At 47.6% G+C, this 27,155-nt stretch overlaps 1 protein-coding gene across 1 annotated transcript in view; it reads right to left on the bottom strand.

Moving 5' to 3' along the window:
- Positions 1 to 27,155, bottom strand: part of STAT1 (signal transducer and activator of transcription 1) — a 2,295,457-nt gene that overhangs the window by 653,588 nt on the left and 1,614,714 nt on the right. The gene's annotated exons all lie outside the window — the stretch shown is intronic.

Here is a 27,155-nt window from a genome sequence, read left to right as displayed (position 1 = left end):
GTTGAAAATTGGTTACAGGAGTACGCAGGCGGCATAGCGTTGTTCAGTGGAGGACAACTGTAAGGAGTGCCTGACACAGTTAGTAGGCCAAAATAATAAAGTGAGGTAAATGTCTGCCAAAAAAATGTTCATAAATAAACAGGTGGCATAGCTAGGTACAGGGGTGGGCTCTTCTGCTGAGTAGCAGACAGTGGTATTTGGCGCAAAGTATTAACTGGTCTAAATGGAGGCCAGGGCCCCTGTATATTTTTACTATCATCTATCATTTCAACAAATTTGTATTGGCAGTGCCATTGAAGGATTTAACAGCACAGACTACACAGTGGTGGAGCAGGGAGAGGTAAGTTTTGCAAGTGGTAGAGCACTGTTCGACCTGGGGGGAACACTCTCTCGTGAGCGGCGGTACTGGCACAGGGCCCCTCATATTACGACGGTGTGTCTGACGTTGGTTGTGCACCACCACCGTCAGAGACACTTCATTGTACTATGAGGGATCCTGTGCCAGTGCCGTCGCCCAAGAGTGGGCACACCCACCTGTCCAGGCAAACGGCACTCGCACGGGTGCTTGCGCAAGGTAGTGACCACGACCCTGTGGGGGGAGTCAGGCCATTTAGGGAGGAAAAAAATGGCCTATAGTGGACATTCAGCAGCTGCAAATGGAGGAATTGGAGCAGTCAGTAAGAGGAGGCCAAAAGCAAGACATTTTTCAGGCAAGCTACGTGTCAGCAGGGGAAGGTGGGGCAAAATAATTTGAAATCCATGATTGGTTCATTTTAATGAAGGTTAGATCATCAACATTTCGGGTAGCCAGACGAGTCCTTTTTTCAGTCAGTATTGAACCAGCAGCACTGAAGACTCTTTCTGATAGCATACTAGCAGCAGGGCAAGCGAGCTCCTGTAATGCATATTCTGCCAATTCAGGCCAGGTGTCTATTTTAGATGCCCAGTAATCAAAGTGGAATGACCTGTGAGGGAGAACATCGACAAGGGAGGAAAAATAGTTCATAACCATACTGGACAAATGCACGCTTTGAATTGATGCAGCAGTACCTGTCGTGTCTGCGGTCATTGCGAAATCACTCCACAACCTGGTCATAAAACCCCTCTGTCCAACAGGAGTACGCAGGCGGCATAGCGTTGTTCAGTGGAGGACAACTGTAAGGAGTGCCTGACACAGTTAGTAGGCCAAAATAATAAAGTGAGGTAAATGTCTGCCAAAAAAATGTTCATAAATAAACAGGTGGCATAGCTAGGTACAGGGGTGGGCTCTTCTGCTGAGTAGCAGACAGTGGTATTTGGCGCAAAGTATTAACTGGTCTAAATGGAGGCCAGGGCCCCTGTATATTTTTACTATCATCTATCATTTCAACAAATTTGTATTGGCAGTGCCATTGAAGGATTTAACAGCACAGACTACACAGTGGTGGAGCAGGGAGAGGTAAGTTTTGCAAGTGGTAGAGCACTGTTCGACCTGGGGGGAACACTCTCTCGTGAGCGGCGGTACTGGCACAGGGCCCCTCATATTACGACGGTGTGTCTGACGTTGGTTGTGCACCACCACCGTCAGAGACACTTCATTGTACTATGAGGGATCCTGTGCCAGTGCCGTCGCCCAAGAGTGGGCACACCCACCTGTCCAGGCAAACGGCACTCGCACGGGTGCTTGCGCAAGGTAGTGACCACGACCCTGTGGGGGGAGTCAGGCCATTTAGGGAGGAAAAAAATGGCCTATAGTGGACATTCAGCAGCTGCAAATGGAGGAATTGGAGCAGTCAGTAAGAGGAGGCCAAAAGCAAGACATTTTTCAGGCAAGCTACGTGTCAGCAGGGGAAGGTGGGGCAAAATAATTTGAAATCCATGATTGGTTCATTTTAATGAAGGTTAGATCATCAACATTTCGGGTAGCCAGACGAGTCCTTTTTTCAGTCAGTATTGAACCAGCAGCACTGAAGACTCTTTCTGATAGCATACTAGCAGCAGGGCAAGCGAGCTCCTGTAATGCATATTCTGCCAATTCAGGCCAGGTGTCTATTTTAGATGCCCAGTAATCAAAGGGGAATGACCTGTGAGGGAGAACATTGATAAGGGAGGAAAAATAGTTCATAACCATACTGGACAAATGCACGCTTTGAATTGATGCAGCAGTACCTGTCGTGTCTGCGGTCATTGCGAAATCACTCCACAACCTGGTCATAAAACCCCTCTGTCCAACGCCACTTCTGATTTGTGCACCTCTAACACCTCTGCCATGTTGCCCCCTACAGCTCGTGTGAGAACCATCACCACCGCTGTGTTCTGGGAATGCCTGAACCAAACGGTCTACAAGAGTTGCTTGTTTGGTAGCCAATATTTGCTCAAGGTTCTCATGTGGCATGATATTTTGTAATTTTCCTTTATATCGTGGATCCAGGAGGCAGGCCAACCAGTAATCGTCATCGGTCATCATTTTGATAATGCGGGGGTCCTTTTTTAGGATACACAAGGCATACTCAGCCATGTGGGCCAATGTTCCAGGTGTCAATTCACTGCTTGTGCTGGGTTGAGGAGCACTGTCTTGCAAATAAACATCACTTGTCTGACCTTGCAATGCCACCTGTTTCTATTGCCCCCTGAGAAGCATCCTCCTCCCATAAATATTCATCCCCATCATCCTCCTCCACCTCCTCTTTGTCCACCACCTCGTCCAGGAGAGTTCCCTGAGCAGACAATGGCTGACTGTCATCAAGGCTTCCCTCCTCCTCGGCTACAGACGCCTGCTCCTTAATGTGCGTCAAACTTTGCATCAGCAGATGCATTAGTGGGATGCTCATGCTTATGATGGCGTCTTCTGCACTTACCAGCCATGTGCATTCCTCAAAACACTGAAGGACTTGACAGAGGTCTTGTAGCTTCGACCACTGCACACCTGACAACTCCATGTCTGCCATCCAACTGCCTGCCCGTGTATGTGTATCATCCCACAAATACATTACAGCACGCCTCTGTTCGCAAAGCCTCTGAAGCATGTGCAGTGTGGAGTTCCACCTTGTTGCAATGTCGATTATTAGGCAGTGCTGGGGAAGATTCAGCGATCGTTGATGGTTCAGCATACGGCTGGAGTGTACGGGCGACCGGCGGATGTGCGAGCCTTCAGGAACAGGGCTGGTAACCCCGGATAATTTTTCAGGAAGCACTGCACCACCAGGTTCAAGGTGTGAGCCAGGCAAGGTATGTGTTTCAGTTCTGAAAGGGCTATGGCAGCCATAAAATTCCTTCCGTTATCACTGACTACCTTGCCTGCCTCAAGATGTACACTGCACATTCATGACTGAGTTCCTTGCTGCAAGAACTCGGCCAGAACTTCCGCGGTGTGTCTGTTGTCGCCCAAACACTTCATTTCCAACACAGCCTGCTGACGCTTACCACTAGCAGTTCCATAATGGGAAACCTCATGTGCAACACTGGCAGCTGCGGATGGAGTGGTCGTGCGACTGCGCTCTGTGGACGAGCTTTCGCTTCTACTGGAGGAGGAGGCGGAGGAGGAGGGGTGGCGAACGCCTACAGCCAACTGTTTCCTAGACCGTCGGCTAGGCAGAACTGTCCCACTATGGCTGTCCCCTGTGGACCCTGCATCCACCACATTAACCCAGTGTGCCGTGATGGACACGTAACGTCCCTGGCCATGCCTACTGGTCCATGCATCTGTTGTGAGGTGCACCTTTCTACTGACTGATTGCCTCAGTGCATGGACAATGCGGTCTTTGACATGCTGGTGGAGGGCTGGGATGGCTTTTCTCGCAAAGAAGTGTCGACTGGGTAGGTCATAGCGTGGTACTGCGTAGGCCATCAGGGCTTTGAAAGCTTTGCTTTCAACCAACCGGTAGGGCATCATCTCTAACGAGATTAGTCTAGCAATGTGGGCGTTCAAACCCTGTGTACGCGGATGAGAGGGTGAGTACTTTCTTTTCCTAACGAGAGTCTCTTGTAGGGTGAGCTGGACTGGAGAGGTGCATATGGTGGAACTAGCGGTGGTGGTGGTGGATATGGCGGATTGAGATAGTTGGTGATGGTATTCTCGATGTTGACCTACATACAGTGTTTCCTACCAAAAACCTTGTGATTCCCTGACTGCTTTGGCCTTGCGACGATACCTCCACATTTGCTGCTGGTGGTGTCCTAACCGGTGGGCTAACAGTGAGGGAAGCAATGTAGCGTTGCTGACTACCTTCATTCTGAGCAGGTGCACCAACGTTACGGGACGTTTGGTAGTTAGTCCAGGCTTGCAAGTGCATGCTGGTTAAATGTCTAAGCATGCACGTTGTATTTAAATTTTGGGGATTCTTCCCTCTGTTAAAGGTCTTTGAGCATTTGTTACAGATAACTTTGCACTGATCATTCGGATCTTGGTTAAAAAATTTCCACACTCCACTATTCTTACTATGGAATACCTTTTCAGGCATTGCACACTGTGCTACTTTCACCGGATGGCCATGCTGTCCTAAAAGTGTTTTTTTCTTGACAAACGTTTTTGGCCTGAGACGGGCCTGCCAGATGAAAACTGTTGCGATGTAGATGGCTGCTGCGGATCATCCTCCTCTGCTTCTGAGCTACTGTCAGCGGCACCCTCTTCCCCCAATGGCTGCCAATCTGGGTCAACAACTGGGTCATCTATCACCTCCTCTTCAATGTCATGTGCACCTTTCTCTGTGTCACCGTATAAGGAGCTATAGCATTCAGGACGGAGCACCAAAGTCTCATCAGGGTCAGATTCTGGCTCAGTACACTGCGAGGGCAATGTAGTGATCTGAGTCAATGGAACAGTATAATAATCTAGCTGTGGCTGTGCATCAGTGCACTCCATGTCCGATTCATCTTGTAATGGGCTGTTAACAATTTCCCTTTCTAACCCAGGCACGGTATGTGTAAAGAGCTCCATGGAGTAACCTGTTGTGTCGCCTGACGCATCCTTCACTGTTGGTTTGGGTAAAGGACACAAGGAAGCAACTTGTTCCTGACTGGGAGCACCCACTGACGACTCGCTGCTTTTAAATTTGGAAGTTTCGGAAGAGGAGGCGAAAGAGCTAGAGGCTGAGTCAGCAAGGAAAGCCAAAACTTGTTCATGCGGCTCTGGCTTTAAAAGCGGTTTTCCTACTCCCAGATAAGGGAGCCTTCGAGGCCTTGTGTAGCCAGACGATGACGCTGGCTCAACACCTCCAGCCTTAGCTGCTATTTTGCTTTTCCCACTACCACCAGATGCTCCACCACCACCACCACCAACATCATTACCAGCTGGCAACAACCGCCCACGGCCTCTTCCACCACACTTCCTCATTTTTGGGAAAATGTAACCAAAATAACAACCGTTATATGCTACTGTAAAACAAAGTAGAAGGTGTATCTAAACTTGTTGAGAATTTAAATCTCCCTTTTTTTGGGGGGAGACTGCAGCAAAAAACAGGCCCTGTGTATTACACTACACAATGTAAGTGGCAGAACGTGGCTGGCAGATATACGACAAACAGAACTGACGTATATAAACTTGTTGGCAATTTAAATCTCCCTTTTTTGTGGGGAGACTGCAGCAAAAAACAGGCCCTGTGTAATACACTACACAAAGTAAGTGGCAGAACGTGGCTGGCAGATATACGACAAACAGAACTGACGTATATAAACTTGTTGGCAATTTAAATCTCCCTTTTTTGGGGGGGAGACTGCAGCAAAAAACATGCCCTGTGTATTACACTACACAATGTAAGTGGCAGAACGTGGCTGGCAGATATATGACAAACAGAACTGACGTAGATCCACTTGGTGGCAATTTAAATCTCCCTTTTTTGGGGGGGAGACTGCAGCAAAAAACCGGCCCTGGGTATTACACTATACAATGTAAGTGGCAGAACGTGACTGGCAGATATACGACAAACAGAACTGACATATATAAACTTGTTGGCAATTTAAATCTCCCTTTTTTGGGAGGGGAGACTGCAGCAAAAAACAGGCCCTGTGTAATACACTACACAATGTAAGTGGCAGAACATGGCTGGCAGATATACGACAAACAGAACTGACGTAGATCCACTTAGTGGCAATTTAAATCTCCCTTTTTTTTGGGGGGAGACTGCAGCAAAAAAACAGGCCCTGTGTATTACACTACACAATGTAAGTGGCAGAACGTGGCTGGCAGATATACGACAAACAGAACTGACGTATATAAACTTGTTGGCAATTTAAATCTCCCTTTTTTGGGGGGGAGACTGCAGCAAAAAACATGCCCTATGTATTACACTACACAATGTAAGTGGCAGAACGTGGCTGGCAGATATACGACAAACAGAACTGACGTATATAAACTTGTTGGCAATTTAAATCTCCCTTTTTTTGGGGGGAGACTGCAGCAAAAAACAGGCCCTGTGTATTACACTACACAATGTAATTGGCAAAACGTGGCTGGCAGATATATGACAAACAGAACTGACGTAGATCCACTTGGTGGCAATTTAAATCTCCCTTTTTTGGAGGGGAGACTGCAGCAAAAAACAGGCCCTGGGTATTACACTATACAATGTAAGTGGCAGAACGTGGCTGGCAGATATACGACAAACAGAACTGACGTATATAAACTTGTTGGCAATTTAAATCTCCCTTTTTTTGGGGGGAGACTGCAGCAAAAAACAGGCCCTATGTATTACACTACACAATGTAAGTGGCAGAACGTGGCTGGCAGATATACGACAAACAGAACTGACGTAGATCCACTTAGTGGCAATTTAAATCTCCCTTTTTTTGGGGGGAGACTGCAGCAAAAAACAGGCCCTGGGTATTACACTATACAATGTAAGTGGCAGAACATGGCTGGCAGATATACGACAAACAGAACTGACGTATATAAACTTGTTGGCAATTTAAATCTCCCTTTTTTTGGGGGGGAGACTGCAGCAAAAAACAGGCCCTGTGTATTACACTACACAATGTAAGTGGCAGAACGTGGCTGGCAGATATACGACAAACAGAACTGACGTATATAAACTTGTTGGCAATTTAAATCTCCCTTTTTTTGGGGGGAGACTGCAGCAAAAAAAAGGCCCTGTGTATTACACTACACAATGTAATTGGCAAAACGTGGCTGGCAGATATATGACAAACAGAACTGACGTAGATCCACTTGGTGGCAATTTAAATCTCCCTTTTTTGGAGGGGAGAGTGCAGCAAAAAACAGGCCCTGGGTATTACACTATACAATGTAAGTTGCAGAACGTGGCTGGCAGATATACGACAAACAGAACTGACGTATATAAACTTGTTGGCAATTTAAATCTCCCTTTTTTGGGGGGGAGACTGCAGCAAAAAACAGGCCCTGTGTATTACACTACACAATGTAAGTGGCAGAACGTGGCTGGCAGATATACGACAAACAGAACTGACGTAGATCCACTTAGTGGCAATTTAAATCTCCCTTTTTTTGGGGGGGAGACTGCAGCAAAAAACAGGCCCTGGGTATTACACTATACAATGTAAGTGGCAGAACGTGGCTGGCATATATACGACAAGCAGAACTGACGTATATAAACTTGTTGGCAATTTAAATCTCCCTTTTTTTGGGGGGGGGAGACTGCAGCAAAAAACAGGCCCTGTGTATTACACTACACAATGTGAGTGGCTGAACATGGCTGGCAGATATACGACAAACAGAACTGACGTATATAAACTTGTTGGCAATTGAAATCTCCCTTTTTTGGGGGGGAGACTGCAGCAAAAAACAGGCCCTGGGTATTACACTATACATATATATATATATGTAAGTGGCAGAACGTGGCTGGAAGATATATAAAAAAATACAAGGACTGTACTACAATTTCAATCTCCCTTCAATGATCCCAGGACAAGTATGTCAGCCAGCAATAAAGAGGACTGCTGCACACAAAAGTGTGGATAAATAAACAAGATAACTGTGCAGAAAGGAGCAACAGGATTTTTGCTTTTAAAAAAGCAGTTGGTTTGCACAGCGGTGTACAAACAGCAATGCAGCTATCAGGGAGCCTTATAAGGCAGCCTGATAAGCTACAGAGCTGATGCACAAAAAACTAGCCTCCACTGTCCCTGCAAAAAAAAGGTGGTGTTAGATAGTGGAGATCGCTACAGCACAAGCGGTTTGGGGGTTAATCTTCCCTCTCTAACGATATCCCTGCTTCTGATGAAGCTGCAGCAACCTCTCCCTATGCTGAGATCGGCAGAAGTAAGATTGCCGAAAGTCGGCGATTTTTGAATTTGTCCGATCCGTTTCGCTCAACCCTAGTTTCCATCATTTTCAGACATTTTTCAAGCGTAAAAGGACCCCAGGGTGGGATCGCGGTAAAAATACTCGGGTCTCCCATAAACTTACATTGGGCTCGTTGTTCTGGCCGAGGACCCGAGTATTCCAATTTGCTAGACCCGAGCATTTTAGTGCTCGCCCATCACTAATAAACAGCCTTGCTAAGTAAGGGTTTGGGTTTCTGCCCTGTTAAAAGATTCAATATTTTCAAAACTCTACTTGATGTGAATAAATTCGCTAGAAACCTAACCCTTAATTGTCATTTTCATCAGCCCTCTGATTTGTATCATTCTGCTGACAATGAACTAATTTCTATGGATGATTCAGTTTTTCCCTTGGGATATTTTTCTTTTCAGTATCTTGAGATCCTGTGAGATCTGCAATTGCATTCAGTGATTAGACACCGTTCACTTAATAACAGTTTTCATATGTCTATGTCTAACCCTTTTTTTTATCCCATACAATCTAGACTTGTTGTTTTAGATCTCTTTAAGGAACTTATTGAAAATGACTTAATAGAATTGGATAGAGAATTAAAAAATGTTTCAGATAATCTCACTGTACAGGAAAGAAATGCCCTAAGAGACCTGAAAACCAACACTGACCTCATTGTTCTGTCTTCATACACGTTGATACGGTGTGTGATCCAACATACAGCATAAACCACTTCTGTCTTCCAAAATAAGCAGACTGTTCTCTGTAGTCTAACTTGTTTACTGGTAACAGGTATTGAAATGCGGTAAAACTATAAGAATATAAATGATACGTATAAGTATTGAGCCAAATAACAATACAGCTGATACTTTACAACTAATAGAAAAGTATACAGGATGATGCAACTTCTACATATAACTACATACAGCAAGTGACTGGTAATAGATTTCCTAAGTACTAGCTGCTATGCAATAATCACATTCAGTAGAACACTATATTGCAAGAACAGAGATAACAATCTTACCGGATAAACTTAACCCGGGTGGCAAGTAAGTGAAGTAGTTCCAACACAGCAGATTAACACGAGTGTACAGGAAAATACACAGAGAGAAAATGGGGGATTCCCCTATCCCATGATGCTTTGGTGCAATCCCATAATGCAACACTCTAATAATTACTAAGAAAAATACAGGTAATAAATGTATCCACCACTGGGTGGTGCTATAACACAGCAAAACCAAAACTATGATATAGTTAACCTTTTAATGCTTGAAACGAACCCCTGTCCTGTTAGAAGGACAGAACACTCCCCGCTTGGCATCAACCGATGCCACACACAGCTCTTTTGGCGAAAACAGTAAGACAAGTTCCGCAACTGGTCTGAGGAATTAAACGAACGAGGGCACGAACAAGCAAATTCCAAGTTGAGAACCTGGTAAAACGGTGGGTTTTGAGGTGATTGTCTTTAGTCACCATACGTAGAACGGATACCTGAGGGCGGATTTCCTCATCTGCCTCTGGATCTACCAGTTCAAAGATGTTTGACTCGTCCACGTATGGCGTCGAACGGTATAAGAATGTAGGGCCAGTAAACCAGGTTGTGTCCTTAAGGTGTCTTGCTTCAACGGATCTGGTTGCCTGGTCCGCCGGATTGTGGTGCGTGGACACATAGTGCCACTGTTTAGGGTCGGTGGATCTCCTGATCCTTAGCACCCGATTGCTGACATAGACATAAAAGCGACGAGTTTCATTGCAGATGTACCCCAGCAATACCTTGCTGTCAGTGTAGAACTCGACTTCTTTGACTTCCAGGTCCATTTCTGTAGAGATAAGCTCAGCTAACTCTACTGCTAGCACAGCTGCACAGAGTTCCAGTCTGGGTACTGTGTGTTCACGAAGTGGGGCCTGTTTTGTCCGGCTCGTAACAAGCCTTACGTGGCATTGTTCGTTGATGTCAGTAGTTTTCAAATACGCCACTGCTGCAATTGCTTTGGTTGAGGCATCGCAGAAGATACAAAGCCTTTGCATCTTGATTTTTGTTGATGGCACAGAAGCATATGGTCGTGCCACGTAGAGACTTGACAGGGCTTCTAAAGAATTTTTCCATCTTTCCAACAATTCTCTTTTCTCGCTGGGAAGCGGGTCATCCCAATCGGACGTCTCTTGGGTGAAGTCTCTCAACATCATTTTACCTTGGATAGTTACAGGGGTTACAAATCCCAAAGGATCGTACAAGCTGTTTACCACGGACAGGACGCCTCTACGCGTGAAGGGTTTCTCTTCTTCACTGATCTGGAAGGTGAATGCGTCCTTTTTCAAATCCCAGAGTAAACCCAGGCTCTGCTGCATGGGAAGGGAGTCCGTGCTTAAATCCAAGTCTTTTAAATCGGTTGAGTAATCTTGAGAGGGAAAGGCTGCCATTAGTTTCTGGCTGTTGGAAGCAATTTTGTGCAACCTCAAATTGGATGAAGCGAGCATTTCTTGTGCCCTTTTCAGGAGACTGACTGCCGACTCCTCTGTGGGTGTGGATTTCAGGCAGTCATCTACGTAGAAATCCTTTTCCACAAACGATCTTACATCCGATCCATACTTTGCTTCACCCTCTCTGGCTGAATGTCTAAGGCCATAGATAGCGACAGCAGGGGAAGGGCTGTTCCCGAAGATGTGTACCTTCATACGATATTCCACGATGTCCTTGCAGGGGTCATTATCGCGGTACCAGAAGAACCTCAAGTAGTTTCTGTGTTCTTCTTTAACAAGGAAGCAGTGAAACATCTGTTGTATGTCAGCCATAAATGCTACTGCATCTTTGCGGAAACGAAGAAGTACTCCCAGAAGTCTGTTGTTGAGGTCTGGACAAGACAGGAAGACGTCGTTTAAAGAAACACCTTCGTATCTGGCACTTGAGTCAAATACCACTCTTATCTGACCTGGTTTCTTCAGATGATACACGCCGAAAATAGGTAAGTACCAACATTCCTCGGAATCTTGAAGTACAGGTGCAATTTCCACGTGGCCACTCTGGAATATTCTCTCCATGAAGGTAAAGAAGTTTTCTTTTGTTTCTGGTGCCTTCTGCAGTTTGCGTGTAAGGGAGACAAATCGACTGTAGACAAGTTCTCTGTTGTTGGGTAAGCGTTGCCTCCGTGGTTTGAATGGTAAAGGTGCGACCCAACTCTTTGATTCATCTCTTACTATCTCTCGCTCCATGATGTCCAAGAACAGTCTGTCCTCTATGGACGTTGCTACCTGGTTGTCTTCTCTTGTCCTGTGGAAAACTGTGCACCCTATATGATCTTGCTCACCGTCGCATGTATGGTCTTCACAGGAAGATCAGCTAATGGACAAGGTGGAGGGGTGTGGTGTGGCAATTCTTTAATCAGGAAACTGCTCTCGCATGGCTGGAAGAGAGACGGACGTCCATTCTCGAGGGTATTGGTGAGCATGCTGTTGACTGAAGTCGGCCTGTGTGCTCCACCGAAACAGACGTCTCCCACAATGACCCATCCTAGGTCAAGTCTCTGAGCATATGGGGCATTTTGTGGGCCGTTAATCTGTCCTCTAGCCTTGTGGACCCGTAGTATGTCTCTTCCAAGGAGTAAGACGATAGGGGCTCCTTGGTCAAGCTCCGGTATTAGGTGAGCTATACATCTAAAGTGGGTGTGATGAGCTGCTACCTCTGGTGTAGGTATCTCAGACCTGTTGTCAGGAATCTGGTTGCACTCCAGTATTGATGGCAAGGATAAGCAGGTTTGACCGTCCATAGACTCTACTTTGAATCCGGTCGCTTTCCTCCCCGCCGTCTCGACAGTACCTGCACATGTCTTCAAGGAGTACGGAGAGCCGGGACCAGCAATGTTGAAGGTGTTGAAGAGAAAGGACTTAGCTAGAGACCGGTTGCTCTGATCGTCCAAGATTGCATATGCCTTGATTGCCTTATCCCGTTGGCTCACTGGGAATACTCTGACAAGACAGATCTTCGAGCAGGATCTTCCTGCTACGAGTTCCTTGCAGATCTCTGTACACTGAGAAGTGACCACTGGGGTGTCCATGTCAGTGTCCATCTGTTTTTCGGCAGACTCTTCTACTCGCGACGATACCCCTGAGGGTGGTCCAGGATGTAAGGCCGTGTTGTGCTCCACACTACTACATTTTGTGCATTTCACACTGGTTTCACAGTTCTTGGCGAAGTGTGAGGTCATCACGCAGCATCTGAAGCATAGCTTGTTTTCCTTTAGGAAACCCTTACGATCTTCTAGAGACTTCTCCCTGAAGGCTCTACATTTTAGCAGAGGATGAGGTTTCTTGTGTAGGGGGCAGTGTTTGCTGAGATCCTGCGGTTTGTCCTCTTCTGGAGCGGACTTACTTGCCCTGTAAGGAAAACCTGTGGAGGTAACATTAGTTTTGTGGATTGCCACTGGTGTTTTACTGGGTTTTACATCGGAGGCAGTGGTACATTGTTACCGCTGTCACTGCCGCTGCCCGCCGCGCTCCTGCCGCCTCCGCTGCCCGCCGCGCTCCTGCCGCCTCCGCTGCCCGCCGCGCTCCTGCCTCGGATCACAGGTGTCTCCGCTCTGCCTCCCCGGCTGGTGCTTCCGTTCCTGCTGCTGTGCAGTGCTCCCATCGCTCGGGCGCTCTCCTCTCTCCTGCAGCGGCGCGCGCCAGGCATTCCGCTTCCGGGTCCAGCCTTGTCAGCGGTTCCCCTGCACTTCCGGTGTCTTCAGTCTCTGGGGGAGTGCAGGGGTTGCGCAGGCGCCCTAGGTTCTCTGACAAACGCAGGCGCGTTGTGTCCAATCTACTTCCTGGGATCTAGGTCAGTAATCCCCTCACCAATCCCGTCTCTGGCTCTGCTATAAGAGGCAGCCTCTCCTGCGTTTGGGTGCCTGATTGTCATAGCATTTCCTGTGCGTCTGGCCCTCCCTTCTTTAGCTCAGTGCTCTGTACCTGTCAGTCCTCTGTACCTGTCAGTGCTCTGTACCTGCCTGTACTCTGTACCGGCTTTCTTGTGCTTAGTATTCCGCACCTCCGTTCCTTGTTTCCCGTCTCCCTTGGGGTTCTCCTCTTGTGCTTGCTTTTGTCGCTTACTTTTGTCTTTTGTTATTTTTTCCACAGTTCCTTTCCGTTCCAGCCTCTGTTTCCAGTTCGTCTCCTCCTGCCTGGATTCCCTTCTCCGTTCCTTCCTCTCTCCTCCTGTGAGCCGTCCCTCTCGGTACTTCACCGTGGGTAAGTGACCTCTGGGCCTGTCCCTGACGGTCCCTGTATAGGGGTCGGTTCCATCTGGGTCCGCTCGCCCAGGGGTAGGTCTTCCCACGGTCCAGAGGGTGCACTCTCTTTCCAACCTAGACCGTTATATACATGACATAGTGAAATCGAAACTGTGGTCATTTCTAACTTTAGCTTGCTGAGCAACAAAGTCTACAAACACTCTGAAAGGAGGAAATGGTACCTTATGAGCCTGTTTGTAATGGGACCCGTGACTGACCCACTTTTCTTGTAAGTTGTAATGGAGCTTTTGGACAATCGGGTTGACACCCCTGGCAGTGTCCAGGAATGCCAACCCTGGTAGGTCACCTTCTGCCTAAGCAGCATGTACCTCCATTAACAAGTCGCTCAGTTCCCTGAGCTTTTGATAACCCTTGTTTGCTATCTTGGGGAAATCATCAATTCTTTTATACAAAGCATTTTCTATAGCTTCTATTGACCCATAACATTCTTCGAGTCTCTCCCACACCATGCAAAGTCCTGTGTGTGGGTACTTTATGTTAATGTTCCTGATTCTTTTGGCATGTTCAGCTGACTCGCTCCCAAGCCACTTAACCAGTAGATCTAACTCTTCACTACTGGAAAGATGCAAGTCTCTGATGGCATTCTGGAAAGAGGCTCGCCATGCTCTGTAGCTTTCAGCTCGATCAGTGAACTTTACAAGTCCCTTGGTCACCAGCTCCCGGCGGGTAAAGAACCTTGCAAAGTTCATAGTGGCTGAGTCAGTGCCAACGTGAGCTGGTGTGCTGTTGTCATGCGGTGTGTGTGGTGCGTCCTCATACCTGGTAGGAGCTTCTGGCTTAGGAAAGTCTGTATAAAACCGTTCCGAAGCGAAGGGTGTTCCTGTCAGTCTGGGAGGAGGCCGTACCTTCTGTTCTGTAGGACGGTATTGGTGGTCGACGTCATTTCGCAGTATACCTTCCTGCTTCCAGTATGGTGTTTGGAGGAAAGATCTCTGGTAATCTGTATAGGCTGGTTGATGTAACGGATCAGAGTTGTCTTCTATTCTGAGATGTTGGTGGACGTATTCTGAGACGCGTTGAGCAGGGTCCTGACGATCAAGGTCTGGTCCGCGTACGTCGCTGTCACGCTCAGATTCAGGAAACTCCACGGCTTCTAAGAACTCAGCTTTGGCTATTGCGGCTGCTGCTTCTTTTTCAGCGGAAAGCCTTTCTAAGGTCGCTCGCAGGCGTGCTGTATCTGCGTCTCTATCGGCTTGCAGGCGGGCTCTTTCTGCTTCTTGCTCTGCTTGCAGGCAGGCTCTTTCTGCTTCTTGCTCTGCTTGCAAGCGGACTCTTTCTGCTTCTCTATCTGCTTGCAGGCGAGCTCTTTCTGCTTCTTGCTCTGCTTGTCTTAACTTTAACTGCATCTCTTGTGCAGCGAAGGAGGATCTTACTTTCGCCGCCTCAGCTTCTGCTCGGGCGAGGGTGACAGACCTTTTCGAGGAAGACTTGCTAGAGCGGCTTGTTTGGGACCTCGTCCTGAGTGAAGATGCTCAACTTGCTGACATTTTATGTCCGTTTGCAGGCTGTAGGACGTCCCAGAGCGGGCAGGAATGACTTCAGCGTGGACTGAGACGTGTCGTGCTTGGTGGGCTGCACTCTCGGTACTTGTGACTGTATGGCGGCCACTGCGGTATCTGCAGGCAGTGCGGTGTGGTACAAGCAGCTGCGTAAGTGGTATTTGCTATCGCTGGCGTCTAGCCTCCTTTTTACTGGCCTCCGCTGGTATTTAGCATCCGTTTTACTGTTCTGTCTTCATACACGTTGATACGGTGTGTGATCCAACATACAGCATAAACCACTTCTGTCTTCCAAAATAAGCAGACTGTTCTCTGTAGTCTAACTTGTTTATTGGTAACAGGTATTGAAATGCGGTAAAACTATAAGAATATAAATGATACGTATAAGTATTGAGCCAAATAACAATACAGCTGATACTTTACAACTAATAGAAAAGTATACAGGATGATGCAACTTCTACATATAACTACATACAGCAAGTGACTGGTAATAGATTTCCTAAGTACTAGCTGCTATGCAATAATCACATTCAGTAGAACACTATATTGCAAGAACAGAGATAACAATCTTACCGGATAAACTTAACCCGGGTGGCAAGTAAGTGAAGTAGTTCCAACACAGCAGATTAACACGAGTGTACAGGAAAATACACAGAGAGAAAATGGGGGATTCCCCTATCCCATGATGCTTTGGTGCAATCCCATAATGCAACACTCTAATAATTACTAAGAAAAATACAGGTAATAAATGTATCCACCACTGGGTGGTGCTATAACACAGCAAAACCAAAACTATGATATAGTTAACCTTTTAATGCTTGAAACGAACCCCTGTCCTGTTAGAAGGACAGAACACTCCCCGCTTGGCATCAACCGATGCCACACACAGCTCTTTTGGCGAAAACAGTAAGACAAGTTCCGCAACTGGTCTGAGGAATTAAACGAACGAGGGCACGAACAAGCAAATTCCAAGTTGAGAACCTGGTAAAACGGTGGGTTTTGAGGTGATTGTCTTTAGTCACCATACGTAGAACGGATACCTGAGGGCGGATTTCCTCATCTGCCTCTGGATCTACCAGTTCAAAGATGTTTGACTCGTCCACGTATGGCGTCGAACGGTATAAGAATGTAGGGCCAGTAAACCAGGTTGTGTCCTTAAGGTGTCTTGCTTCAACGGATCTGGTTGCCTGGTCCGCCGGATTGTGGTGCGTGGACACATAGTGCCACTGTTTAGGGTCGGTGGATCTCCTGATCCTTAGCACCCGATTGCTGACATAGACATAAAAGCGACGAGTTTCATTGCAGATGTACCCCAGCACTACCTTGCTGTCAGTGTAGAACTCGACTTCTTTGACTTCCAGGTCCATTTCTGTAGAGATAAGCTCAGCTAACTCTACTGCTAGCACAGCTGCACAGAGTTCCAGTCTGGGTACTGTGTGTTCACGAAGTGGGGCCTGTTTTGTCCGGCTCGTAACAAGCCTTACGTGGCATTGTTCGTTGATGTCAGTAGTTTTCAAATACGCCACTGCTGCAATTGCTTTGGTTGAGGCATCGCAGAAGATACAAAGCCTTTACATCTTGATTTTTGTTGATGGCACAGAAGCATATGGTCGTGCCACGTAGAGACTTGACAGGGCTTCTAAAGAATTTTTCCATCTTTCCAACAATTCTCTTTTCTCGCTGGGAAGCGTGTCATACCAATCGGACGTCTCTTGGGTGAAGTCTCTCAACATCATTTTACCTTGGATAGTTACAGGGGTTACAAATCCCAAAGGATCGTACAAGCTGTTTACCACGGACAGGACGCCTCTACGCGTGAAGGGTTTCTCTTCTTCACTGATCTGGAAGGTGAATGCGTCCTTTTTCAAATCCCAGAGTAAACCCAGGCTCCGCTGCATGGGAAGGGAGTCCGTGCTTAAATCCAAGTCTTTTAAATCGGTTGAGTAATCTTGAGAGGGAAAGGCTGCCATTAGTTTCTGGCTGTTGGAAGCAATTTTGTGCAACCTCAAATTGGATGAAGCGAGCATTTCTTGTGCCCTTTTCAGGAGACTGACTGCCGACTCCTCTGTGGGTGTGGATTTCAGGCAGTCATCTACGTAGAAATCCTTTTCCACAAACGATCTTACATCCGATCCATACTTTGCTTCACCCTCTCTGGCTGAATGTCTAAGGCCATAGATAGCGACAGCAGGGGAAGGGCTGTTCCCGAAGATGTGTACCTTCATACGATATTCCACGATGTCCTTGCAGGGGTCATTATCGCGGTACCAGAAGAACCTCAAGTAGTTTCTGTGTTCTTCTTTAACAAGGAAGCAGTGAAACATCTGTTGTATGTCAGCCATAAATGCTACTGCATCTTTGCGGAAACGAAGAAGTACTCCCAGAAGTCTGTTGTTGAGGTCTGGACAAGACAGGAAGACGTCGTTTAAAGAAACACCTTCGTATCTGGCACTTGAGTCAAATACCACTCTTATCTGACCTGGTTTCTTCAGATGATACACGCCGAAAATAGGTAAGTACCAACATTCCTCGGAATCTTGAAGTACAGGTGCAATTTCCACGTGGCCACTCTGGAATATTCTCTCCATGAAGGTAAAGAAGTTTTCTTTTGTTTCTGGTGCCTTCTGCAGTTTGCGTGTAAGGGAGACAAATCGACTGTAGACAAGTTCTCTGTTGTTGGGTAAGCGTTGCCTCCGTGGTTTGAATGGTAAAGGTGCGACCCAACTCTTTGATTCATCTCTTACTATCTCTCGCTCCATGATGTCCAAGAACAGTCTGTCCTCTATGGACGTTGCTAACTGGTTGTCTTCTCTTGTCCTGTGGAAAACTGTGCACCCTATATGATCTTGCTCACCGTCGCATGTATGGTCTTCACAGGAAGATCAGCTAATGGACAAGGTGGAGGGGTGTGGTGTGGCAATTCTTTAATCAGGAAACTGCTCTCGCATGGCTGGAAGAGAGACGGACGTCCATTCTCGAGGGTATTGGTGAGCATGCTGTTGACTGAAGTCGGCCTGTGTGCTCCACCGAAACAGACGTCTCCCACAATGACCCATCCTAGGTCAAGTCTCTGAGCATATGGGGCATTTTGTGGGCCGTTAATCTGTCCTCTAGCCTTGTGGACCCGTAGTATGTCTCTTCCAAGGAGTAAGACGATAGGGGCTCCTTGGTCAAGCTCCGGTATTAGGTGAGCTATACATCTAAAGTGGGTGTGATGAGCTGCTACCTCTGGTGTAGGTATCTCAGACCTGTTGTCAGGAATCTGGTTGCACTCCAGTATTGATGGCAAGGATAAGCAGGTTTGACCGTCCATAGACTCTACTTTGAATCCGGTCGCTTTCCTCCCCGCCGTCTCGACAGTACCTGCACATGTCTTCAAGGAGTACGGAGAGCCGGGACCAGCAATGTTGAAGGTGTTGAAGAGAAAGGACTTAGCTAGAGACCGGTTGCTCTGATCGTCCAAGATTGCATATGCCTTGATTGCCTTATCCCGTTGGCTCACTGGGAATACTCTGACAAGACAGATCTTCGAGCAGGATCTTCCTGCTACGAGTTCCTTGCAGATCTCTGTACACTGAGAAGTGACCACTGGGGTGTCCATGTCAGTGTCCATCTGTTTTTCGGCAGACTCTTCTACTCGCGACGATACCCCTGAGGGTGGTCCAGGATGTAAGGCCGTGTTGTGCTCCACACTACTACATTTTGTGCATTTCACACTGGTTTCACAGTTCTTGGCGAAGTGTGAGGTCATCACGCAGCATCTGAAGCATAGCTTGTTTTCCTTTAGGAAACCCTTACTGTTGTGAAATTGGATTCTGGGCTCCCCCGGTGGCCACTTGTGGAATTGAACTTGTGTGCATCATCCCCTCTGTTCACCTGCTCCTATCAGGATGTGGGAGTCGCTATATAACCTTGCTCCTCTGTCAGTTTCTTGCCGGTCAACAATGTAATCAGAAGCCTTCTGTGCTTGTTCCTGCTACTAGACAACTCCCAGCTAAGTTGGACTTTTGTCCTTGTGTGTTTTTGCATTTTGTTCCTGTTCACAGCTGCTGTTTCGTTACTGTGTCTGGAAAGCTCTTGTGATCGGAAATTGCCACTCTGGTGTTATGAGTTAATGCTAGAGTCTTAAAGGAATTTCTGGATGGTGTTTTGATAGGGTTTTCTGCTGACCATGAAAGTGCCCTTTCTGTCTTCCTGCTATCTAGAAAGCGGACCTCGATTTTGCTAAACCTATTTTCATACTACGTTTGTCATTTCATCTAAAATCACCGCCAATATATGTGGGGGCCTCTGTCTGCCTTTTGGGAAAATTTCTCTAGAGGTGAGCCAGGACTGTCTTTTCCTCTGCTAGGATTAGGTAGTTCTCCGGCTGGCGCTGGGCATCTAGGGTTAAAAAACGTAGGCATGCTACCCGGCCACTTCTAGTTGTGCGGCAGGTTTAGTTCATGGTCAGTATAGTTTCCATCTTCCAAGAGCTAGTTCTCATATATGCTGGGCTATGTTCTCTCGCCATTGAGAATCATGACAGTTTGACCGGCCCAAAAAAGGGTTAAATTACTGGCTGAGAAAGGAGAGAAAAAAGAAGTCTGCTACAATTTTTTTTTTTTTTTCCTCTAGTTCTGAGTGTGCTCTTAATTGAATCACTTGCTAGTCTGCCTATACTGCAGCCTTCCTCTCTTTCTCTCCTTCTAATCCTTGAATGGCTCTGTGTTCACCTGTTTCAAATGGATCTTCAGAGTGTAGCTACAGGTTTGAATAATCTCGCCACAAAGGTACAAAATTTGCAAGATTTTGTTGTTCATGCACCTATGTCTGAGCCCAGAATTCCTTTGCCTGAATTCTTCTCGGGGAATAGATCTCACTTTCAAAATTTTAAAAATAATTGCAAATTGTTTTTGTCCCTGAAGTCTCGCTCTGCCGGAGACCCTGCACAGCAGGTCAGGATTGTAATTTCCTTGCTCCGGGGCGACCCTCAAGACTGGGCTTTTGCATTGGCACCAGGGGATCCTGCGTTGCTCAATGTGGATGCGTTTTTTCTGGCCTTGGGGTTGCTTTATGAGGAACCTCATTTAGAGCTTCAGGCGGAAAAGGCCTTGATGTCCTTGTCTCAGGGGCAAGATGAAGCTGAAATATACTGCCAAAAATTCCGCAAATGGTCTGTGCTTACTCAGTGGAATGAGTGCGCCCTGGCGGCGATTTTCAGAGAAGGTCTCTCTGATGCCATTAAGGATGTTATGGTGGGGTTCCCTGTGCCTGCGAGTCTGAATGAGTCCATGACGATGGTTATTCAGATCGATAGGCGTCTGCGGGAGCGCAAACCTGTGCACCATTTGGCGGTGTCTACTGAGAAAACGCCAGAAAATATGCAATGTGATAGAATTCTGTCCAGAAGCGAGCGGCAGAATTTTAGACGAAAAAATGGGTTGTGCTTCTATTGTGGTGATTCAACTCATGTTATATCAGCATGCTCTAAACGTACTAAGAAGCCTGACAAGTCTGTTTCAATTAGCACTTTACAGTCTAAGTTTATTCTATCTGTGACCCTGATTTGTTCTTTGTCATCTATTACCGCGGACGCCTATGTCGACTCTGGCGCTGCTTTGAGTCTTATGGATTGGTCCTTTGCCAAACGCTGTGGGTATGATTTGGAGCCACTGGAGGCTCCGATACCTCTGAAAGGGATTGACTCCACCCCATTGGCTAGTAATAAACCACAATACTGGACACAAGTGACTATGCGTGTTAATCCGGATCACCAGGAGGTTATTCGCTTTCTGGTGCTGTATAATCTACATGATGTTTTGGTGCTGGGATTGCCATGGCTGCAATCTCATAACCCAGTCCTCGACTGGAGAGCTATGTCTGTGTTAAGCTGGGGATGTAAAGGAACTCATGGGGACGTACCTTTGGTTTCCATTTCATCATCTATTCCCTCTGAGATTCCTGAATTCTTGTCTGACTTTCGTGACGTTTTTGAAGAACCCAAGGTTGGTTCACTACCTCCGCACCGGGAGTGCGATTGTGCCATAGACTTGATTCCGGGTAGTAAATACCCTAAGGGTCGTTTATTTAATCTGTCTGTGCCTGAACACGCTGCTATGCGAGAATATATAAAGGAGTCCTTGGAAAAGGGACATATTCGTCCTTCGTCATCTCCCTTAGGAGCCGGTTTTTTCTTTGTGTCTAAGAAAGACGGCTCTTTGAGGCCGTGTATTGATTATCGACTTTTGAATAAAATCACGGTTAAATATCAATATCCGTTACCACTGCTTACTGATTTGTTTGCTCGTATTAAGGGGGCCAAGTGGTTCTCTAAGATTGATCTCCGTGGGGCGTATAATTTGGTGCGAATCAAGCAGGGGGATGAGTGGAAAACCGCATTTAATACGCCCGAGGGCCATTTTGAGTATTTGGTGATGCCTTTTGGTCTTTCAAATGCCCCTTCAGTCTTCCAGTCCTTTATGCATGACATTTTCCGCGATTATTTGGATAAATTTATGATTGTGTATCTGGATGATATTCTGATTTTTTCGGATGACTGGGACTCTCATGTCCAGCAGGTCAGGAGGGTTTTTCAGGTTTTGCGGTCTAATTCCTTGTGTGTGAAGGGTTCTAAGTGTGTTTTTGGGGTTCAAAAGATTTCTTTCTTGGGATACATTTTTTCCCCCTCTTCCATCGAGATGGATCCTGTCAAGGTTCAGGCTATTGGTGATTGGACGCAACCCTCTTCTCTTAAGAGTCTTCAGAAATTTTTGGGCTTTGCTAACTTTTATCGTCGATTTATTGCTGGTTTTTCTGATGTTGTAAAACCATTGACTGATTTGACTAAGAAGGGTGCTGATGTTGCTGATTGGTCCCCTGATGCTGTGGAGGCCTTTCGGGAGCTCAAGCGCCACTTTTCTTCCGCCCCAGTGTTGCGTCAGCCTGATGTTGCTCTTCCTTTTCAGGTTGAGGTCGACGCTTCTGAAATCGGAGCTGGGGCGGTGTTGTCGCAGAGAAGTTCCGACTGCTCCGTGATGAGACCTTGTGCTTTTTTTTCCCGTAAATTTTCGCCCGCCGAGCGGAATTATGATATTGGGAATCGGGAGCTTTTGGCCATGAAGTGGGCTTTTGAGGAGTGGCGTCACTGGCTTGAGGGGGCCAGACATCAGGTGGTGGTATTGACTGACCACAAAAATTTAATTTACCTTGAGTCTGCCAGGCGCCTGAATCCTAGACAGGCGCGCTGGTCGTTGTTTTTCTCTCGGTTTAATTTTGTGGTGTCGTACCTACCGGGTTCTAAGAATGTTAAGGCGGATGCCCTTTCTAGGAGTTTTGAGCCTGACTCCCCTGGTAATTCTGAGCCTACAGGTATCCTTAAAGATGGAGTGATATTGTCTGCCGTTTCTCCAGACCTGCGGCGGGCCTTGCAGGAGTTTCAGGCGGATAGACCTGATCGTTGCCCACCTGGTAGACTGTTTGTTCCTGATGATTGGACCAGTAGAGTCATCTCTGAGGTTCATTCTTCTGCGTTGGCAGGTCATCCTGGAATCTTTGGTACCAGGGATTTGGTGGCAAGGTCCTTCTGGTGGCCTTCCCTGTCACGAGATGTGCGAGGCTTTGTGCAGTCTTGTGACGTTTGTGCTCGGGCCAAGCCTTGTTGTTCTCGGGCTAGTGGATTGTTGTTGCCCTTGCCTATCCCGAAGAGGCCTTGGACGCACATCTCGATGGATTTTATTTCGGATCTGCCTGTTTCTCAGAAGATGTCTGTCATCTGGGTGGTGTGTGACCGTTTCTCTAAGATGGTCCATCTGGTTCCCTTGCCTAAGTTGTCTTCTTCTTCCGAGTTGGTTCCTCTGTTTTTTCAAAATGTTGTTCGTTTGCATGGTATTCCTGAGAATATCGTTTCTGACAGAGGGACCCAATTCGTGTCTAGATTTTGGCGGGCATTCTGTGCTAGGATGGGCATAGATTTGTCTTTTTCGTCTGCTTTCCATCCTCAGACTAATGGCCAGACCGAGTGGACTAATCAGACCTTGGAGACATATTTGAGGTGTTTTGTGTCTGCGGATCAGGATGATTGGGTTGCTTTTTTGCCTTTGGCGGAGTTCGCCCTCAATAATCGGGCCAGCTCTGCCACCTTGGTGTCCCCGTTTTTCTGTAATTTGGGGTTTCATCCTCGATTTTTCTCCGGTCAAGTGGAATCTTCGGATTGTCCTGGAGTGGATGCTGTGGTGGAGAGGTTGCATCAGATTTGGGGGCAGGTGGTGGACAATTTGAAGTTGTCCCAGGAGAAGACTCAGCTTTTTGCCAACCGCCGTCGTCGTGTTGGTCCTCGGCTTTGTGTTGGGGACTTGGTGTGGTTGTCTTCTCGTTTTGTCCCTATGAGGGTTTCTTCTCCTAAGTTTAAGCCTCGGTTCATCGGCCCGTACAAGATATTGGAGATTCTTAACCCTGTGTCCTTCCGTTTGGACCTCCCTGCATCCTTTTCGATTCATAATGTTTTTCATCGGTCATTGTTGCGCAGGTATGAGGTACCGGTTGTGCCTTCCGTTGAGCCTCCTGCTCCGGTGTTGGTTGAGGGTGAGTTGGAGTACATTGTGGAAAAGATCTTAGACTCTCGTGTTTCCAGACGGAGACTCCAGTATCTGGTCAAATGGAAGGGATACGGTCAGGAGGATAATTCTTGGGTCACTGCCTCTGATGTTCATGCCTCCGATCTTGTCCGTGCCTTTCATAGGGCTCATCCTGATCGCCCTGGTGGTTCTGGTGAGGGTTCGGTGCCCCCTCCTTGAGGGGGGGGTACTGTTGTGAAATTGGATTCTGGGCTCCCCCGGTGGCCACTTGTGGAATTGAACTTGTGTGCATCATCCCCTCTGTTCACCTGCTCCTATCAGGATGTGGGAGTCGCTATATAACCTTGCTCCTCTGTCAGTTTCTTGCCGGTCAACAATGTAATCAGAAGCCTTCTGTGCTTGTTCCTGCTACTAGACAACTCCCAGCTAAGTTGGACTTTTGTCCTTGTGTGTTTTTGCATTTTGTTCCTGTTCACAGCTGCTGTTTCGTTACTGTGTCTGGAAAGCTCTTGTGATCGGAAATTGCCACTCTGGTGTTATGAGTTAATGCTAGAGTCTTAAAGGAATTTCTGGATGGTGTTTTGATAGGGTTTTCTGCTGACCATGAAAGTGCCCTTTCTGTCTTCCTGCTATCTAGAAAGCGGACCTCGATTTTGCTAAACCTATTTTCATACTACGTTTGTCATTTCATCTAAAATCACCGCCAATATATGTGGGGGCCTCTGTCTGCCTTTTGGGAAAATTTCTCTAGAGGTGAGCCAGGACTGTCTTTTCCTCTGCTAGGATTAGGTAGTTCTCCGGCTGGCGCTGGGCATCTAGGGTTAAAAAACGTAGGCATGCTACCCGGCCACTTCTAGTTGTGCGGCAGGTTTAGTTCATGGTCAGTATAGTTTCCATCTTCCAAGAGCTAGTTCTCATATATGCTGGGCTATGTTCTCTCGCCATTGAGAATCATGACACCTTACGATCTTCTAGAGACTTCTCCCTGAAGGCTCTACATTTTAGCAGAGGATGAGGTTTCTTGTGTAGGGGGCAGTGTTTGCTGAGATCCTGCGGTTTGTCCTCTTCTGGAGAGGACTTACTTGCCCTGTAAGGAAAACCTGTGGAGGTAACATTAGTTTTGTGGATTGCCACTGGTGTTTTACTGGGTTTTACATCGGAGGCAGTGGTACATTGTTACCGCTGTCACTGCCGCTGCCCGCCGCGCTCCTGCCGCCTCCGCTGCCCGCCGCGCTCCTGCCGCCTCCGCTGCCCGCCGCGCTCCTGCCTCGGATCACAGGTGTCTCCGCTCTGCCTCCCCGGCTGGTGCTTCCGTTCCTGCTGCTGTGCAGTGCTCCCATCGCTCGGGCGCTCTCCTCTCTCCTGCAGCGGCGCGCGCCAGGCATTCCGCTTCCGGGTCCAGCCTTGTCAGCGGTTCCCCTGCACTTCCGGTGTCTTCAGTCTCTGGGGGAGTGCAGGGGTTGCGCAGGCGCCCTAGGTTCTCTGACAAACGCAGGCGCGTTGTGTCCAATCTACTTCCTGGGATCTAGGTCAGTAATCCCCTCACCAATCCCGTCTCTGGCTCTGCTATAAGAGGCAGCCTCTCCTGCGTTTGGGTGCCTGATTGTCATAGCATTTCCTGTGCGTCTGGCCCTCCCTTCTTTGGCTCAGTGCTCTGTACCTGTCAGTCCTCTGTACCTGTCAGTGCTCTGTACCTGCCTGTACTCTGTACCGGCTTTCTTGTGCTTAGTATTCCGCACCTCCGTTCCTTGTTTCCCGTCTCCCTTGGGGTTCTCCTCTTGTGCTTGCTTTTGTCGCTTACTTTTGTCTTTTGTTATTTTTTCCACAGTTCCTTTCCGTTCCAGCCTCTGTTTCCAGTTCGTCTCCTCCTGCCTGGATTCCCTTCTCCGTTCCTTCCTCTCTCCTCCTGTGAGCCGTCCCTCTCGGTACTTCACCGTGGGTAAGTGACCTCTGGGCCTGTCCCTGACGGTCCCTGTATAGGGGTCGGTTCCATCTGGGTCCGCTCGCCCAGGGGTAGGTCTTCCCACGGTCCAGAGGGTCCACTCTCTTTCCAACCTAGACCGTTATATACATGACATAGTGAAATCGAAACTGTGGTCATTTCTAACTTTAGCTTGCTGAGCAACAAAGTCTACAAACACTCTGAAAGGAGGAAATGGTACCTTATGAGCCTGTTTGTAATGGGACCCGTGACTGACCCACTTTTCTTGTAAGTTGTAATGGAGCTTTTGGACAATCGGGTTGACACCCCTGGCAGTGTCCAGGAATGCCAACCCTGGTAGGTCACCTTCTGCCTAAGCAGCATGTACCTCCATTAACAAGTCGCTCAGTTCCCTGAGCTTTTGATAACCCTTGTTTGCTATCTTGGGGAAATCATCAATTCTTTTATACAAAGCATTTTCTATAGCTTCTATTGACCCATAACATTCTTCGAGTCTCTCCCACACCATGCAAAGTCCTGTGTGTGGGTACTTTATGTTAATGTTCCTGATTCTTTTGGCGTGTTCAGCTGACTCGCTCCCAAGCCACTTAACCAGTAGATCTAACTCTTCACTACTGGAAAGATGCAAGTCTCTGATGGCATTCTGGAAAGAGGCTCGCCATGCTCTGTAGCTTTCAGCTCGATCAGTGAACTTTACAAGTCCCTTGGTCACCAGCTCCCGGCGGGTAAAGAACCTTGCAAAGTTCATAGTGGCTGAGTCAGTGCCAACGTGAGCTGGTGTGCTGTTGTCATGCGGTGTGTGTGGTGCGTCCTCATACCTGGTAGGAGCTTCTGGCTTAGGAAAGTCTGTATAAAACCGTTCCGAAGCGAAGGGTGTTCCTGTCAGTCTGGGAGGAGGCCGTACCTTCTGTTCTGTAGGACGGTATTGGTGGTCGACGTCATTTCGCAGTATACCTTCCTGCTTCCAGTATGGTGTTTGGAGGAAAGATCTCTGGTAATCTGTATAGGCTGGTTGATGTAACGGATCAGAGTTGTCTTCTATTCTGAGATGTTGGTGGACGTATTCTGAGACGCGTTGAGCAGGGTCCTGACGATCAAGGTCTGGTCCGCGTACGTCGCTGTCACGCTCAGATTCAGGAAACTCCACGGCTTCTAAGAACTCAGCTTTGGCTATTGCGGCTGCTGCTTCTTTTTCAGCGGAAAGCCTTTCTAAGGTCGCTCGCAGGCGTGCTGTATCTGCGTCTCTATCGGCTTGCAGGCGGGCTCTTTCTGCTTCTTGCTCTGCTTGCAGGCAGGCTTTTTCTGCTTCTTGCTCTGCTTGCAAGCGGACTCTTTCTGCTTCTCTATCTGCTTGCAGGCGAGCTCTTTCTGCTTCTTGCTCTGCTTGTCTTAACTTTAACTGCATCTCTTGTGCAGCGAAGGAGGATCTTACTTTCGCCGCCTCAGCTTCTGCTCGGGCGAGGGTGACAGACCTTTTCGAGGAAGACTTGCTAGAGCGGCTTGTTTGGGACCTCGTCCTGAGTGAAGATGCTCGACTTGCTGACATTTTATGTCCGTTTGCAGGCTGTAGGACGTCCCAGAGCGGGCAGGAATGACTTCAGCGTGGACTGAGACGTGTCGTGCTTGGTGGGCTGCACTCTCGGTACTTGT

Source organism: Ranitomeya variabilis, chromosome 7 (genome assembly GCF_051348905.1).
Source record: "Ranitomeya variabilis isolate aRanVar5 chromosome 7, aRanVar5.hap1, whole genome shotgun sequence".
Classification (NCBI taxonomy): Eukaryota; Metazoa; Chordata; class Amphibia; order Anura; family Dendrobatidae; genus Ranitomeya; species Ranitomeya variabilis.
This window is presented reverse-complemented; position numbering and strand designations above follow the sequence as displayed.